Source organism: Lepisosteus platostomus, chromosome 4 (genome assembly GCF_059453375.1).
Source record: "Lepisosteus platostomus isolate fLepPlt1 chromosome 4, fLepPlt1.hap1, whole genome shotgun sequence".
Taxonomy (NCBI): domain Eukaryota; kingdom Metazoa; phylum Chordata; class Actinopteri; order Semionotiformes; family Lepisosteidae; genus Lepisosteus; species Lepisosteus platostomus.
Window position 1 is genome coordinate 70607396 of NC_142614.1, and position 15589 is coordinate 70622984.

General features: G+C 43.3%; 9 non-coding genes across 9 annotated transcripts; all 9 read left to right on the forward strand.

Moving 5' to 3' along the window:
* The first annotated feature begins 1197 nt into the window (after positions 1 to 1197).
* On the forward strand, positions 1198 to 1316 carry LOC148673746 (5S ribosomal RNA). Its single transcript, XR_015936252.1, has one exon. It is a non-coding gene; the product is annotated as a 5S ribosomal RNA (ribosomal RNA).
* A 1563-nt stretch (positions 1317 to 2879) lies between these two features.
* On the forward strand, positions 2880 to 2998 carry LOC148673747 (5S ribosomal RNA). The gene has a single exon (XR_015936254.1). It is a non-coding gene; the product is annotated as a 5S ribosomal RNA (ribosomal RNA).
* Positions 2999 to 4418: 1420 nt separating this feature from the next.
* LOC148673748 (5S ribosomal RNA) lies at positions 4419 to 4537 on the forward strand. Its single transcript, XR_015936255.1, has one exon. It is a non-coding gene; the product is annotated as a 5S ribosomal RNA (ribosomal RNA).
* Positions 4538 to 6102: 1565 nt separating this feature from the next.
* Positions 6103 to 6221, forward strand: LOC148673749 (5S ribosomal RNA). The gene has a single exon (XR_015936256.1). It is a non-coding gene; the product is annotated as a 5S ribosomal RNA (ribosomal RNA).
* A 1409-nt stretch (positions 6222 to 7630) lies between these two features.
* On the forward strand, positions 7631 to 7749 carry LOC148673750 (5S ribosomal RNA). Its single transcript, XR_015936257.1, has one exon. It is a non-coding gene; the product is annotated as a 5S ribosomal RNA (ribosomal RNA).
* Positions 7750 to 9171: 1422 nt separating this feature from the next.
* Positions 9172 to 9290, forward strand: LOC148673751 (5S ribosomal RNA). Its single transcript, XR_015936258.1, has one exon. It is a non-coding gene; the product is annotated as a 5S ribosomal RNA (ribosomal RNA).
* A 1564-nt stretch (positions 9291 to 10854) lies between these two features.
* On the forward strand, positions 10855 to 10973 carry LOC148673752 (5S ribosomal RNA). Its single transcript, XR_015936259.1, has one exon. It is a non-coding gene; the product is annotated as a 5S ribosomal RNA (ribosomal RNA).
* Positions 10974 to 12395: 1422 nt separating this feature from the next.
* LOC148673753 (5S ribosomal RNA) lies at positions 12396 to 12514 on the forward strand. Its single transcript, XR_015936260.1, has one exon. It is a non-coding gene; the product is annotated as a 5S ribosomal RNA (ribosomal RNA).
* Positions 12515 to 14070: 1556 nt separating this feature from the next.
* LOC148673754 (5S ribosomal RNA) lies at positions 14071 to 14189 on the forward strand. The gene has a single exon (XR_015936261.1). It is a non-coding gene; the product is annotated as a 5S ribosomal RNA (ribosomal RNA).
* The last annotated feature ends 1400 nt before the right edge of the window (positions 14190 to 15589 follow it).

Genomic DNA, 15589 nt, shown 5'->3' on the forward strand with positions numbered 1-15589 from the left:
CCAGCCGAAGCGGCTGTGGAGACTTGTTCGGCTGGCGTTCTGGGGGGAGTTGTATCGAGGTCGTTTTTCTTCTCTTCAGTCGTTTTGTTTTCACCAAAGATGTATATTTACCTGGCAGAGAATTTCGTGGTGTTGAAAAGATGCCCACTCGGAGAGAGCTGTGTGTGTGCGCCTTTAGAATGACCTGCATTGCTAGAAATAATAAGAACAACATAACACGAGGGGAGGAGGCAGTACAGGAAGTGTGCTGTGTTACCTCTGCGAGTAATGCAGCTTTAGGTGCCTTGGTTGTGTGTTGCTTCTGCAGTAAGCATAGGCAATATCTAACTCAGTTCTGGCCTTCGCTTAGGTTAAGCATTGTTTCGTCAGTATTAACTTTACGTTTCTCAACACTAAATGTAGTGTTTGAAGTGTTACTACGCAGTATGGATGTTTTTTGATCTCTTAAACTCCAAAAATCTGTGCTGTATATTCTAAAAAAATACTATTGGCAACAAATTCAAAAGCCTGCTTTTGAAAGGACAATGCCTATTTATGTATCGTCTAATTGTAGTTAAACAGGCCGGACCCTACACCAGCCTGAGCCGTTATCGGAGTAGGTTTCTTTCGTCTTGCGCTCATTTCTCACACCTGAAGACGCCAAACGTTTCAATTTTAATTCTTTCTACTTTTAAGCGTGGAATTAACCTCTACTTGGTCCTTTGCCTCTCTCGTGATGATAGAGCTCGAATCATTTTCTCTGAAAGCCGACCACCTGCAACTGAGAATTAATAGCTTACTAGAAACTTTATCAAAAGCTGACATTTTATTCTCGGATGGTATCTATTGCCGTTGCTTGTTCAGAGAAATTGAAGACGTTAAGCAAGACCTACCTTGCCTAAATCAATGCCGCCTGTCCACTCGAATCCTATTGCCTCACAGATCAGGCTCTATTTTAGTTGTAATTTCCATTTCCAAACCTTCCATGAAAGACGTTAGACATAGAGCTGCATAATTGCTTGGTTCAGTTGTATCAGCTGTTCTTTTTTCTATTTAAGCAAGAGTGAAACAGTGAAGGGAAAGAGAGCAGGGATGAAGGCAGTGAAGAGAGAGAAAGGGGGAAGGAGAGAAAAAAACGCAAAGGAAAAAAAGCAGCGTCGTAAAAGAAGTGAAGGAGCAGTGCTCTCTATAAGAAGGGCGCCAGTGAACTCTGCTCTCGCTTACGGCCACACCACCCTGAACACGCCCGATCTCGTCTGATCTCGGAAGCTAAGCAGGGTCGGGCCTGGTCAGTACTTGGATGGGAGACCGCCTGGGAATACCAGGTGCTGTAAGCTTTTACCAGCAGGAGGCGCTCTCTCATCCCCCTGTCCACACGTGCAGTCAGTGCGGCTCTGTCGTCTCCTTCTCTGTCAGCTGTGGGGAGACGCGGGTGCTTGTGTATTGGCGTGAGCGTGTTTTATTCTCATCATCAACCTTATATACTGTAGCCTGGCAAAGAATAATCAGCACAGGACACAAATATATTTCTGGGGTTCTTTATTTCTAGGTGAGTATGTGGTCTGATCTGTTCTTAGTTAAAAAACAAAACAAAAATGACATATAATGATATTTTTATCTACCCAAAATACGGTAGTGGCTCTGTCACGCAGCGCGTGCAGAAATAGGCCCTCACTGAGACCTGTATCACGGCAATGATCAGTATAAGACTTTCAATCGCATACACTTAACAAACGGTGCTAAACATAAGTCTCCGTAAAGAATGAAGGAACAGAAAATACAAGGAGCATGTGAAACCCATTACTTACAAATCAGTAAACAGATATCCCTACCCCCAGTAGATGTCTAGAAACTGGCTACGGCCTCAGTGCACTCGGTTAAAATCTAATATCCATCTTGCTCGTCTTGTCCCAATCCTATAAAATACCCCTTTATACTCATTTAGGGTGTACATAGGGAAACAACACCGTATTTACCGTTACAACTCTCTGTAGTCATTCGGGTTCTTTTTAACGGTAACTCGCTGCTTCTTAGTCCCCGGAGGAATCTTTGGTGCATTTATTTGTGAGGTGTAGTTTTGTGGAACTGTTTTGGACGGATTTACAGAGTTTTGTTTGCAGGCAGTTAAAGGTTTTTTTTAGATTGAAGGATTTTGATATTTTATTGTATTGTCTAATAGAAAATTTGGAAAAAGAGCATTTATTTATAGTCAATTTATTAATCATTCTTGGTAAACTTCACATCCATAAATCCAAATGGTCCAATAATACTCCCCTTGTTAGTACTTTTAAGGTGGAGCTGAAACACTATTTAAATTCTATTAAAAATGTGAGAATAAAGCACGGAAAACGTATAATATATGTAAAAAATACAATTGAATCATATAACTTACTTATTACCTCTGGCGGTTAATTGTTTATTTTTCTGTTTGTTCTCTTGTACCCATTTTGATCCTCCGGTTGTATTTGTATTTGTAAATTCTTTATACGTTTAATAAAAAAATATTTTCAAAAAACAACATATATAGTCGCCAGTTTGACAAGTCCGCAGAGGATCGAGTAAAGGTTTATTTATCGCCAGCTGGAAGAAAAAAGACCCAGCGCTTCGGCTGGCGTTGTGGGAGTCGCGCTTTTCCGAAGTGTATCGAGGTCGTTTTCCACAGAGCTCAGATGTCAAAGCACAGCGGCAGCTCTCCAGCGATCAGCGGTCCTCTATAGCGCCCTTCCTCCCGCAGCTCCGTCCTCATTGGAAGGAAGAAAGAGTGAAATTAAAGAGCGGGGACGAGGGCAGTGAAGAGAGAAAGGGGGATGGAGAAAAAACGCAAAGGAAAAAAGCAGCGTCGTAAAAGAAGTGAAGGAGCAGTGCTCTCTATAAGAAGGGCGCCAGTGAACCCTGCTCTCGCTTACGGCCACACCACCCTGAACACGCCCGATCTCGTCTGATCTCGGAAGCTAAGCAGGGTCGGGCCTGGTCAGTACTTGGATGGGAGACCGCCTGGGAATACCAGGTGCTGTAAGCTTTTACCAGCAGGAGGCGCTCTCTCATCCCCCTGTCCACACGTGCAGTCAGTGCGGCTCTGTCGTCTCCTTCTCTGTCAGCTGTGGGGAGACGCGGGTGCTTGTGTATTGGCGTGAGCGTGTTTTATTCTCATCATCAACCTTATATACTGTATATGTTTATTACAAGTTTTACAAGTCCGCAAAGGATCGAGTAAAGGTTTATCTATCGCCAGCTGAAAAGAGACCCAGCCGAAGCGGCTGTGGAGACTTGTTCGGCTGGCGTTCTGGGGGGAGTTGTATCGAGGTCGTTTTTCTTCTCTTCAGTCGTTTTGTTTTCACCAAAGATGTATATTTACCTGGCAGAGAATTTCGTGGTGTTGAAAAGATGCCCACTCGGAGAGAGTTGTGTGTGTGCGCCTTTAGAATGACCTGCATTGCTAGAAATAATAAGAACAACATAACACGAGGGGAGGAGGCAGTACAGGAAGTGTGCTGTGTTACCTCTGCGAGTAATGCAGCTTTAGGTGCCTTGGTTGTGTGTTGCTTCTGCAGTAAGCATAGGCAATATCTAACTCAGTTCTGGCCTTCGCTTAGGTTAAGCATTGTTTCGTCAGTATTAACTTTACGTTTCTCAACACTAAATGTAGTGTTTAAAGTGTTACTACGCAGTATGGATGTTTTTTGATCTCTTAAACTCCAAAAATCTGTGCTGTATATTCTAAAAAAATACTATTGGCAACAAATTCAAAAGCCTGCTTTTGAAAGGACAATGCCTATTTATTAAGCGTCTAATTGTAGTTAAACAGGCCGGACCCTACACCAGCCTGAGCCGTTATCGGAGTAGGTTTCTTTCGTCTTGCGCTCATTTCTCACACCTGAAGACGCCAAACGTTTCAATTTTAATTCTTTCTACTTTTAAGCGTGGAATTAACCTCAACTTGGTCCTTTGCCTCTCTCGTGATGATAGAGCTCGAATCATTTTCTCTGAAAGCCGACCACCTGCAACTGAGAATTAATAGCTTACTAGAAACTTTATCAAAAGCTGACATTTTATTCTCGGATGGTATCTATTGCCGTTGCTTGTTCAGAGAAATTGAAGACGTTAAGCAAGACCTACCTTGCCTAAATCAATGCCGCCTGTCCACTCGAATCCTATTGCCTCACAGATCAGGCTCTATTTTAGTTGTAATTTCCATTTCCAAACCTTCCATGAAAGACGTTAGACATAGAGCTGCATAATTGCTTGGTTCAGTTGTATCAGCTGTTCTTTTTTCTATTTAAGCAAGACTGAAACAGTGAAGGGAAAGAGAGCAGGGATGAAGGCAGTGAAGAGAGAGAAAGGGGGAAGGAGAAAAAAACGCAAAGGAAATAAAGCAGCGTCGTAAAAGAAGTGAAGGAGCGGTGCTCTCTATAAGAAGGGCGCCAGTGAGCTCTGCTCTCGCTTACGGCCACACCACCCTGAACACGCCCGATCTCGTCTGATCTCGGAAGCTAAGCAGGGTCGGGCCTGGTCAGTACTTGGATGGGAGACCGCCTGGGAATACCAGGTGCTGTAAGCTTTTACCAGCAGGAGGCGCGCTCTCTCATCCCCCTGTCCACACGTGCAGTCAGTGCGCGCTGTCGTCTCCTTCTCTGTCAGCTGTGGGGAGACGCGGGTGCTTGTGTATTGGCGTGAGCGTGTTTTATTCTCATCATCAACCTTATATACTGTAGCCTGGCAAAGAACAATCAGCACAGGACACAAATATATTTCTGGGGTTCTTTATTTCTAGGTGAGTATGTGGTCTGATCTGTTCTTAGTAAAAAAACAAAACAAAAATGACATATAATGATATTTTTATCTACCCAAAATACGGTAGTGGCTCTGTCACGCAGCGCGTGCAGAAATAGGCCCTCACTGAGACCTGTATCACGGCAATGATCAGTATAAGACTTACAATCGCATACACTTAACAAACGGTGCTAAACATAAGTCTCCGTAAAGAATGAAGGAACAGAAAATACAAGGAGCATGTGAAACCCATTACTTACAAATCAGTAAACAGATATTCCTACCCCCAGTAGATGTCTAGAAACTGGCTACGGCCTCAGTGCACTCGGTTAAAATCTAATATCCATCTTGCTCGTCTTGTCCCAATCCTATAAAATACCCCTTTATACTCATTTAGGGTGTACATAGGGAAACAACACCGTATTTACCGTTACAACTCTCTGTAGTCATTCGGGTTCTTTTTAACGGTAACTCGCTGCTTCTTAGTCCCCGGAGGAATCTTTGGTGCATTTATTTGTGAGGTGTAGTTTTGTGGAACTGTTTTGGACGGATTTACAGAGTTTTGTTTGCAGGCAGTTAAAGGTTTTTTTTAGATTGAAGGATTTTGATATTTTATTGTATTGTTTAATAGAAAATTTGGAAAAAGAGCATTTATTTATAGTCAATTTATTAATCATTCTTGGTAAATTTCACATCCATAAATCCAAATGGTCCAATAATACTCCCCTTGTTAGTACTTTTAAGGTGGAGCTGAAACACTATTTAAATTCTATTAAAAATGTGAGAATAAAGCACGGAAAACGTATAATATATGTAAAAAATACAATTGAATCATATAACTTACTTATTACCTCTGGCGGTTAATTGTTTATTTTTCTGTTTGTTCTCTTGTACCCATTTTGATCCTCCGGTTGTATTTGTATTTGTAAATTCTTTATACGTTTAATAAAAAAATATTTTCAAAAAACAACATATATAGTCGCCAGTTTGACAAGTCCGCAGAGGATCGAGTAAAGGTTTATTTATCGCCAGCTGGAAGAAAAAAGACCCAGCGCTTCGGCTGGCGTTGTGGGAGTCGCGCTTTTCCGAAGTGTATCGAGGTCGTTTTCCACAGAGCTCAGATGTCAAAGCACAGCGGCAGCTCTCCAGCGATCAGCGGTCCTCTATAGCGCCCTTCCTCCCGCAGCTCCGTCCTCATTGGAAGGAAGAAAGAGTGAAATTAAAGAGCGGGGACGAGGGCAGTGAAGAGAGAAAGGGGGATGGAGAAAAAACGCAAAGGAAAAAAAGCAGCTTCGTAAAACAAGTGAGGGAGCGGTGCTCTCTATAAGAAGGGCGCCAGTGAGCCTTGCTCTCGCTTACGGCCACACCACCCTGAACACGCCCGATCTCGTCTGATCTCGGAAGCTAAGCAGGGTCGGGCCTGGTCAGTACTTGGATGGGAGACCGCCTGGGAATACCAGGTGCTGTAAGCTTTTACCAGCAGGAGGCGCTCTCTCATCCCCCTGTCCACACGTGCAGTCAGTGCGGCTCTGTCGTCTCCTTCTCTGTCAGCTGTGGGGAGACGCGGGTGCTTGTGTATTGGCGTGAGCGTGTTTTATTCTCATCATCAACCTTATATACTGTATATGTTTATTACAAGTTTTACAAGTCCGCAAAGGATCGAGTAAAGGTTTATCTATCGCCAGCTGAAAAGAGACCCAGCCGAAGCGGCTGTGGAGACTTGTTCGGCTGGCGTTCTGGGGGGAGTTGTATCGAGGTCGTTTTTCTTCTCTTCAGTCGTTTTGTTTTCACCAAAGATGTATATTTACCTGGCAGAGAATTTCGTGGTGTTGAAAAGATGCCCACTCGGAGAGAGTTGTGTGTGTGCGCCTTTAGAATGACCTGCATTGCTAGAAATAATAAGAACAACATAACACGAGGGGAGGAGGCAGTACAGGAAGTGTGCTGTGTTACCTCTGCGAGTAATGCAGCTTTAGGTGCCTTGGTTGTGTGTTGCTTCTGCAGTAAGCATAGGCAATATCTAACTCAGTTCTGGCCTTCGCTTAGGTTAAGCATTGTTTCGTCAGTATTAACTTTACGTTTCTCAACACTAAATGTAGTGTTTAAAGTGTTACTACGGATGTTTTTTGATCTCTTAAACTCCAAAAATCTGTGCTGTATATTCTAAAAAATACTATTGGCAACAAATTCAAAAGCCTGCTTTTGAAAGGACAATGCCTATTTATGTATCGTCTAATTGTAGTTAAACAGGCCGGACCCTACACCAGCCTGAGCCGTTATCGGAGTAGGTTCCTTTCGTCTTGCGCTCATTTCTCACACCTGAAGACGCCAAACGTTTCAATTTTAATTCTTTCTACTTTTAAGCGTGGAATTAGCCTCTACTTGGTCCTTTGCCTCTCTCGTGATGATAGAGCTCGAATCATTTTCTCTGAAAGCCGACCACCTGCAACTGAGAATAGCTTACTAGAAACTTTATCAAAAGCTGACATTTTATTTTCGGATGGTATCTATTGCCGTTGCTTGTTCAGAGAAATTGAAGACGTTAGGCAAGACCTACCTTAACTAAATCCATGCCGCCTGTCCACTAGAATCCTATTGCCTCACAGATCAGGCTCTATTTTAGTTGTAATTTCCATTTCCAAACCTTCCATGAAAGACGTTAGACATACAGCTGCATAATTGCTTGGTTCAGTTGTATCAGCTGTTCTTTTTTCTATTTAAGCCAGAGTGAAACGGTGAAGGGAAAGAGAGCAGGGATGAAGGCAGTGAAGAGAGAGAAAGGGGGAAGGAGAGAAAAAACGCAAAGGAAAACAAGCCGCGTCGTAAAACAAGTGAGGGAGCGGTGCTCTCTATAAGAAGGGCGCCAGTGAGCCTTGCTCTCGCTTACGGCCACACCACCCTGAACACGCCCGATCTCGTCTGATCTCGGAAGCTAAGCAGGGTCGGGCCTGGTCAGTACTTGGATGGGAGACCGCCTGGGAATACCAGGTGCTGTAAGCTTTTACCAGCAGGAGGCGCGCTCTCATCCCCCTGTCCACACGTGCAGTCAGTGCGGCTCTGTCGTCTCCTTCTCTGTCAGCTGTGGGGAGACGCGGGTGCTTGTGTATTGGCGTGAGCGTGTTTTATTCTCATCATCAACCTTATATACTGTATATGTTTATTACAAGTTTTACAAGTCCGCAAAGGATCGAGTAAAGGTTTATCTATCGCCAGCTGAAAAGAGACCCAGCCGAAGCGGCTGTGGAGACTTGTTCGGCTGGCGTTCTGGGGGGAGTTGTATCGAGGTCGTTTTTCTTCTCTTCAGTCGTTTTGTTTTCACCAAAGATGTATATTTACCTGGCAGAGAATTTCGTGGTGTTGAAAAGACGCCCACTCGGAGAGAGTTGTGTGTGTGCGCCTTTAGAATGACCTGCATTGCTAGAAATAATAAGAACAACATAACACGAGGGGAGGAGGCAGTACAGGAAGTGTGCTGTGTTACCTCTGCGAGTAATGCAGCTTTAGGTGCCTTGGTTGTGTGTTGCTTCTGCAGTAAGCATAGGCAATATCTAACTCAGTTCTGGCCTTCGCTTAGGCTAAGCATTGTTTCGTCAGTATTAACTTTACGTTTCTCAACACTAAATGTAGTGTTTAAAGTGTTACTACGCAGTATGGATGTTTTTTGATCTCTTAAACTCCAAAAATCTGTGCTGTATATTCTAAAAAAATACTATTGGCAACAAATTCAAAAGCCTGCTTTTGAAAGGACAATGCCTATTTATTAAGCGTCTAATTGTAGTTAAACAGGCCGGACCCTACACCAGCCTGAGCCGTTATCGGAGTAGGTTTCTTTCGTCTTGCGCTCATTTCTCACACCTGAAGACGCCAAACGTTTCAATTTTAATTCTTTCTACTTTTAAGCGTGGAATTAACCTCTACTTGGTCCTTTGCCTCTCTCGTGATGATAGAGCTCGAATCATTTTCTCTGAAAGCCGACCACCTGCAACTGAGAATTAATAGCTTACTAGAAACTTTATCAAAAGCTGACATTTTATTCTCGGATGGTATCTATTGCCGTTGCTTGTTCAGAGAAATTGAAGACGTTAAGCAAGACCTACCTTGCCTAAATCAATGCCGCCTGTCCACTCGAATCCTATTGCCTCACAGATCAGGCTCTATTTTAGTTGTAATTTCCATTTCCAAACCTTCCATGAAAGACGTTAGACATAGAGCTGCATAATTGCTTGGTTCAGTTGTATCAGCTGTTCTTTTTTCTATTTAAGCAAGAGTGAAACAGTGAAGGGAAAGAGAGCAGGGATGAAGGCAGTGAAGAGAGAGAAAGGGGGAAGGAGAGAAAAAAACGCAAAGGAAAAAAAGCAGCGTCGTAAAAGAAGTGAAGGAGCAGTGCTCTCTACAAGAAGGGCGCCAGTGAGCTCTGCTCTCGCTTACGGCCACACCACCCTGAACACGCCCGATCTCGTCTGATCTCGGAAGCTAAGCAGGGTCGGGCCTGGTCAGTACTTGGATGGGAGACCGCCTGGGAATACCAGGTGCTGTAAGCTTTTACCAGCAGGAGGCGCGCTCTCTCATCCCCCTGTTCACACGTGCAGTCAGTGCGGCTCTGTCGTCTCCTTCTCTGTCAGCTGTGGGGAGACGCGGGTGCTTGTGTATTGACGTGAGCGTGTTTTATTCTCATCATCAACCTTATATACTGTAGCCTGGCAAAGAATAATCAGCACAGGACACAAATATATTTCTGGGGTTCTTTATTTCTAGGTGAGTATGTGGTCTGATCTGTTCTTAGTTAAAAAAAAACAAAAATGACATATAATGATATTTTTATCTACCCAAAATACGGTAGTGGCTCTGTCACGCAGCGCGTGCAGAAATAGGCCCTCACTGAGACCTGTATCACGGCAATGATCAGTATAAGACTTACAATCGCATACACTTAACAAACGGTGCTAAACATAAGTCTCCGTAAAGAATGAAGGAACAGAAAATACAAGGAGCATGTGAAACCCATTACTTACAAATCAGTAAACAGATATTCCTACCCCCAGTAGATGTCTAGAAACTGGCTACGGCCTCAGTGCACTCGGTTAAAATCTAATATCCGTCTTGCTCGTCTTGTCCCAATCCTATAAAATACCCCTTTATACTCATTTAGGGTGTACATAGGGAAACAACACCGTATTTACCGTTACAACTCTCTGTAGTCATTCGGGTTCTTTTTAACGGTAACTCGCTGCTTCTTAGTCCCCGGAGGAATCTTTGGTGCATTTATTTGTGAGGTGTAGTTTTGTGGAACTGTTTTGGACGGATTTACAGAGTTTTGTTTGCAGGCAGTTAAAGGTTTTTTTTAGATTGAAGGATTTTGATATTTTATTGTATTGTTTAATAGAAAATTTGGAAAAAGAGCATTTATTTATAGTCAATTTATTAATCATTCTTGGTAAATTTCACATCCATAAATCCAAATGGTCCAATAATACTCCCCTTGTTAGTACTTTTAAGGTGGAGCTGAAACACTATTTAAATTCTATTAAAAATGTGAGAATAAAGCACGGAAAACGTATAATATATGTAAAAAATACAATTGAATCATATAACTTACTTATTACCTCTGGCGGTTAATTGTTTATTTTTCTGTTTGTTCTCTTGTACCCATTTTGATCCTCCGGTTGTATTTGTATTTGTAAATTCTTTATACGTTTAATAAAAAAATATTTTCAAAAAACAACATATATAGTCGCCAGTTTGACAAGTCCGCAGAGGATCGAGTAAAGGTTTATTTATCGCCAGCTGGAAGAAAAAAGACCCAGCGCTTCGGCTGGCGTTGTGGGAGTCGCGCTTTTCCGAAGTGTATCGAGGTCGTTTTCCACAGAGCTCAGATGTCAAAGCACAGCGGCAGCTCTCCAGCGATCAGCGGTCCTCTATAGCGCCCTTCCTCCCGCAGCTCCGTCCTCATTGGAAGGAAGAAAGAGTGAAATTAAAGAGCGGGGACGAGGGCAGTGAAGAGAGAAAGGGGGATGGAGAAAAAACGCAAAGGAAAAAAAGCAGCTTCGTAAAACAAGTGAGGGAGCGGTGCTCTCTATAAGAAGGGCGCCAGTGAGCCTTGCTCTCGCTTACGGCCACACCACCCTGAACACGCCCGATCTCGTCTGATCTCGGAAGCTAAGCAGGGTCGGGCCTGGTCAGTACTTGGATGGGAGACCGCCTGGGAATACCAGGTGCTGTAAGCTTTTACCAGCAGGAGGCGCGCTCTCATCCCCCTGTCCACACGTGCAGTCAGTGCGGCTCTGTCGTCTCCTTCTCTGTCAGCTGTGGGGAGACGCGGGTGCTTGTGTATTGGCGTGAGCGTGTTTTATTCTCATCATCAACCTTATATACTGTATATGTTTATTACAAGTTTTACAAGTCCGCAAAGGATCGAGTAAAGGTTTATCTATCGCCAGCTGAAAAGAGACCCAGCCGAAGCGGCTGTGGAGACTTGTTCGGCTGGCGTTCTGGGGGGAGTTGTATCGAGGTCGTTTTTCTTCTCTTCAGTCGTTTTGTTTTCACCAAAGATGTATATTTACCTGGCAGAGAATTTCGTGGTGTTGAAAAGACGCCCACTCGGAGAGAGTTGTGTGTGTGCGCCTTTAGAATGACCTGCATTGCTAGAAATAATAAGAACAACATAACACGAGGGGAGGAGGCAGTACAGGAAGTGTGCTGTGTTACCTCTGCGAGTAATGCAGCTTTAGGTGCCTTGGTTGTGTGTTGCTTCTGCAGTAAGCATAGGCAATATCTAACTCAGTTCTGGCCTTCGCTTAGGTTAAGCATTGTTTCGTCAGTATTAACTTTACGTTTCTCAACACTAAATGTAGTGTTTGAAGTGTTACTACGCAGTATGGATGTTTTTTGATCTCTTAAACTCCAAAAATCTGTGCTGTATATTCTAAAAAAATACTATTGGCAACAAATTCAAAAGCCTGCTTTTGAAAGGACAATGCCTATTTATTAAGCGTCTAATTGTAGTTAAACAGGCCGGACCCTACACCAGCCTGAGCCGTTATCGGAGTAGGTTTCTTTCGTCTTGCGCTCATTTCTCACACCTGAAGACGCCAAACGTTTCAATTTTAATTCTTTCTACTTTTAAGCGTGGAATTAACCTCTACTTGGTCCTTTGCCTCTCTCGTGATGATAGAGCTCGAATCATTTTCTCTGAAAGCCGACCACCTGCAACTGAGAATTAATAGCTTACTAGAAACTTTATCAAAAGCTGACATTTTATTCTCGGATGGTATCTATTGCCGTTGCTTGTTCAGAGAAATTGAAGACGTTAAGCAAGACCTACCTTGCCTAAATCAATGCCGCCTGTCCACTAGAATCCTATTGCCTCACAGATCAGGCTCTATTTTAGTTGTAATTTCCATTTCCAAACCTTCCATGAAAGACGTTAGACATAGAGCTGCATAATTGCTTGGTTCAGTTGTATCAGCTGTTCTTTTTTCTATTTAAGCAAGAGTGAAACAGTGAAGGGAAAGAGAGCAGGGATGAAGGCAGTGAAGAGAGAGAAAGGGGGAAGGAGAGAAAAAAACGCAAAGGAAAAAAAGCAGCGTCGTAAAAGAAGTGAAGGAGCAGTGCTCTCTATAAGAAGGGCGCCAGTGAGCTCTGCTCTCGCTTACGGCCACACCACCCTGAACACGCCCGATCTCGTCTGATCTCGGAAGCTAAGCAGGGTCGGGCCTGGTCAGTACTTGGATGGGAGACCGCCTGGGAATACCAGGTGCTGTAAGCTTTTACCAGCAGGAGGCGCTCTCTCATCCCCCTGTCCACACTGGCAGTCAGTGCGGCGCTGTCGTCTCCTTCTCTGTCAGCTGTGGGGAGACGCGGGTGCTTGTGTATTGACGTGAGCGTGTTTTATTCTCATCATCAACCTTATATACTGTAGCCTGGCAAAGAATAATCAGCACAGGACACAAATATATTTCTGGGGTTCTTTATTTCTAGGTGAGTATGTGGTCTGATCTGTTCTTAGTTAAAAAAAAACAAAAATGACATATAATGATATTTTTATCTACCCAAAATACGGTAGTGGCTCTGTAACGCAGCGCGTGCAGAAATAGGCCCTCACTGAGACCTGTATCACGGCAATGATCAGTATAAGACTTTCAATCGCATACACTTAACAAACGGTGCTAAACATAAGTCTCCGTAAAGAATGAAGGAACAGAAAATACAAGGAGCATGTGAAACCCATTACTTACAAATCAGTAAACAGATATCCCTACCCCCAGTAGATGTCTAGAAACTGGCTACGGCCTCAGTGCACTCGGTTAAAATCTAATATCCATCTTGCTCGTCTTGTCCCAATCCTATAAAATACCCCTTTATACTCATTTAGGGTGTACATAGGGAAACAACACCGTATTTACCGTTACAACTCTCTGTAGTCATTCGGGTTCTTTTTAACGGTAACTCGCTGCTTCTTAGTCCCCGGAGGAATCTTTGGTGCATTTATTTGTGAGGTGTAGTTTTGTGGAACTGTTTTGGACGGATTTACAGAGTTTTGTTTGCAGGCAGTTAAAGGTTTTTTTTAGATTGAAGGATTTTGATATTTTATTGTATTGTTTAATAGAAAATTTGGAAAAAGAGCATTTATTTATAGTCAATTTATTAATCATTCTTGGTAAACTTCACATCCATAAATCCAAATGGTCCAATAATACTCCCCTTGTTAGTACTTTTAAGGTGGAGCTGAAACACTATTTAAATTCTATTAAAATGTGAGAATAAAGCACGGAAAACATATAATATAAACTTTAATCATATAACTTACTTATTACCTCTGGCGGTTAATTGTTTATTTTTCTGTTTGTGTTTGTTCTCTTGTACCCATTTTGATCCTCCGGTTGTATTTGTATTTGTAAATTCTTTATACGTTTAATAAAAAAATATTTTCAAAAAACAACATATATAGTCGCCAGTTTGACAAGTCCGCAGAGGATCGAGTAAAGGTTTATTTATCGCCAGCTGGAAGAAAAAAGACCCAGCGCTTCGGCTGGCGTTGTGGGAGTCGCGCTTTTCCGAAGTGTATCGAGGTCGTTTTCCACAGAGCTCAGATGTCGAAGCACAGCGGCAGCTCTCCAGCGATCAGCGGTCCTCTATAGCGCCCTTCCTCCCGCAGCTCCGTCCTCATTGGAAGGAAGAAAGAGTGAAATTAAAGAGCGGGGACGAGGGCAGTGAAGAGAGAAAGGGGGATGGAGAAAAAACGCAAAGGAAAAAAAGCAGCTTCGTAAAACAAGTGAGGGAGCGGTGCTCTCTATAAGAAGGGCGCCAGTGAGCTAGTCTCTCGCTTACGGCCACACCACCCTGAACACGCCCGATCTCGTCTGATCTCGGAAGCTAAGCAGGGTCGGGCCTGGTCAGTACTTGGATGGGAGACCGCCTGGGAATACCAGGTGCTGTAAGCTTTTACCAGCAGGAGGCGCTCTCTCATCCCCCTGTCCACACGTGCAGTCAGTGCGGCTCTGTCGTCTCCTTCTCTGTCAGCTGTGGGGAGACGCGGGTGCTTGTGTATTGGCGTGAGCGTGTTTTATTCTCATCATCAACCTTATATACTGTATATGTTTATTACAAGTTTTACAAGTCCGCAAAGGATCGAGTAAAGGTTTATCTATCGCCAGCTGAAAAGAGACCCAGCCGAAGCGGCTGTGGAGACTTGTTCGGCTGGCGTTCTGGGGGGAGTTGTATCGAGGTCGTTTTTCTTCTCTTCAGTCGTTTTGTTTTCACCAAAGATGTATATTTACCTGGCAGAGAATTTCGTGGTGTTGAAAAGATGCCCACTCGGAGAGAGTTGTGTGTGTGCGCCTTTAGAATGACCTGCATTGCTAGAAATAATAAGAACAACATAACACGAGGGGAGGAGGCAGTACAGGAAGTGTGCTGTGTTACATCTGCGAGTAATGCAGCTTTAGGTGCCTTGGTTGTGTGTTGCTTCTGCAGTAAGCATAGGCAATATCGAACTCAGTTCTGGCCTTCGCTTAGGTTAAGCATTGTTTCGTCAGTATTAACTTTACGTTTCTCAACACTAAATGTAGTGTTTGAAGTGTTACTACGCAGTATGGATGTTTTTTGATCTCTTAAACTCCAAAAATCTGTGCTGTATATTCTAAAAAATACTATTGGCAACAAATTCAAAAGCCTGCTTTTGAAAGGACAATGCCTATTTATGTATCGTCTAATTGTAGTTAAACAGGCCGGACCCTACACCAGCCTGAGCCGTTATCGGAGTAGGTTCCTTTCGTCTTGCGCTCATTTCTCACACCTGAAGACGCCAAACGTTTCAATTTTAATTCTTTCTACTTTTAAGCGTGGAATTAGCCTCTACTTGGTCCTTTGCCTCTCTCGTGATGATAGAGCTCGAATCATTTTCTCTGAAAGCCGACCACCTGCAACTGAGAATTAATAGCTTACTAGAAACTTTATCAAAAGCTCACATTTTATTTTCGGATGGTATCTATTGCCGTTGCTTGTTCAGAGAAATTGAAGACGTTAAGCAAGACGTACCTTAACTAAATCCATGCCGCCTGTCCACTCGAATCCTATTGCCTCACAGATCAGGCTCTATTTTAGTTGTAATTTCCATTTCCAAACCTTCCATGAAAGACGTTAGACATACAGCTGCATAATTGCTTGGTTCGGTTGTATCAGCTGTTCTTTTTTCTATTTAAGCCAGAGTGAAAAAGTGAAGGGAAAGAGAGCAGGGATGAAGGCAGTGAAGAGAGAGAAAGGGGGAAGGAGAGAAAAAACGCAAAGGAAAAAAAGCAGCGTCGTAAAAGAAGTGAAGGAGCAGTCCTCTCTATAAGAAGGG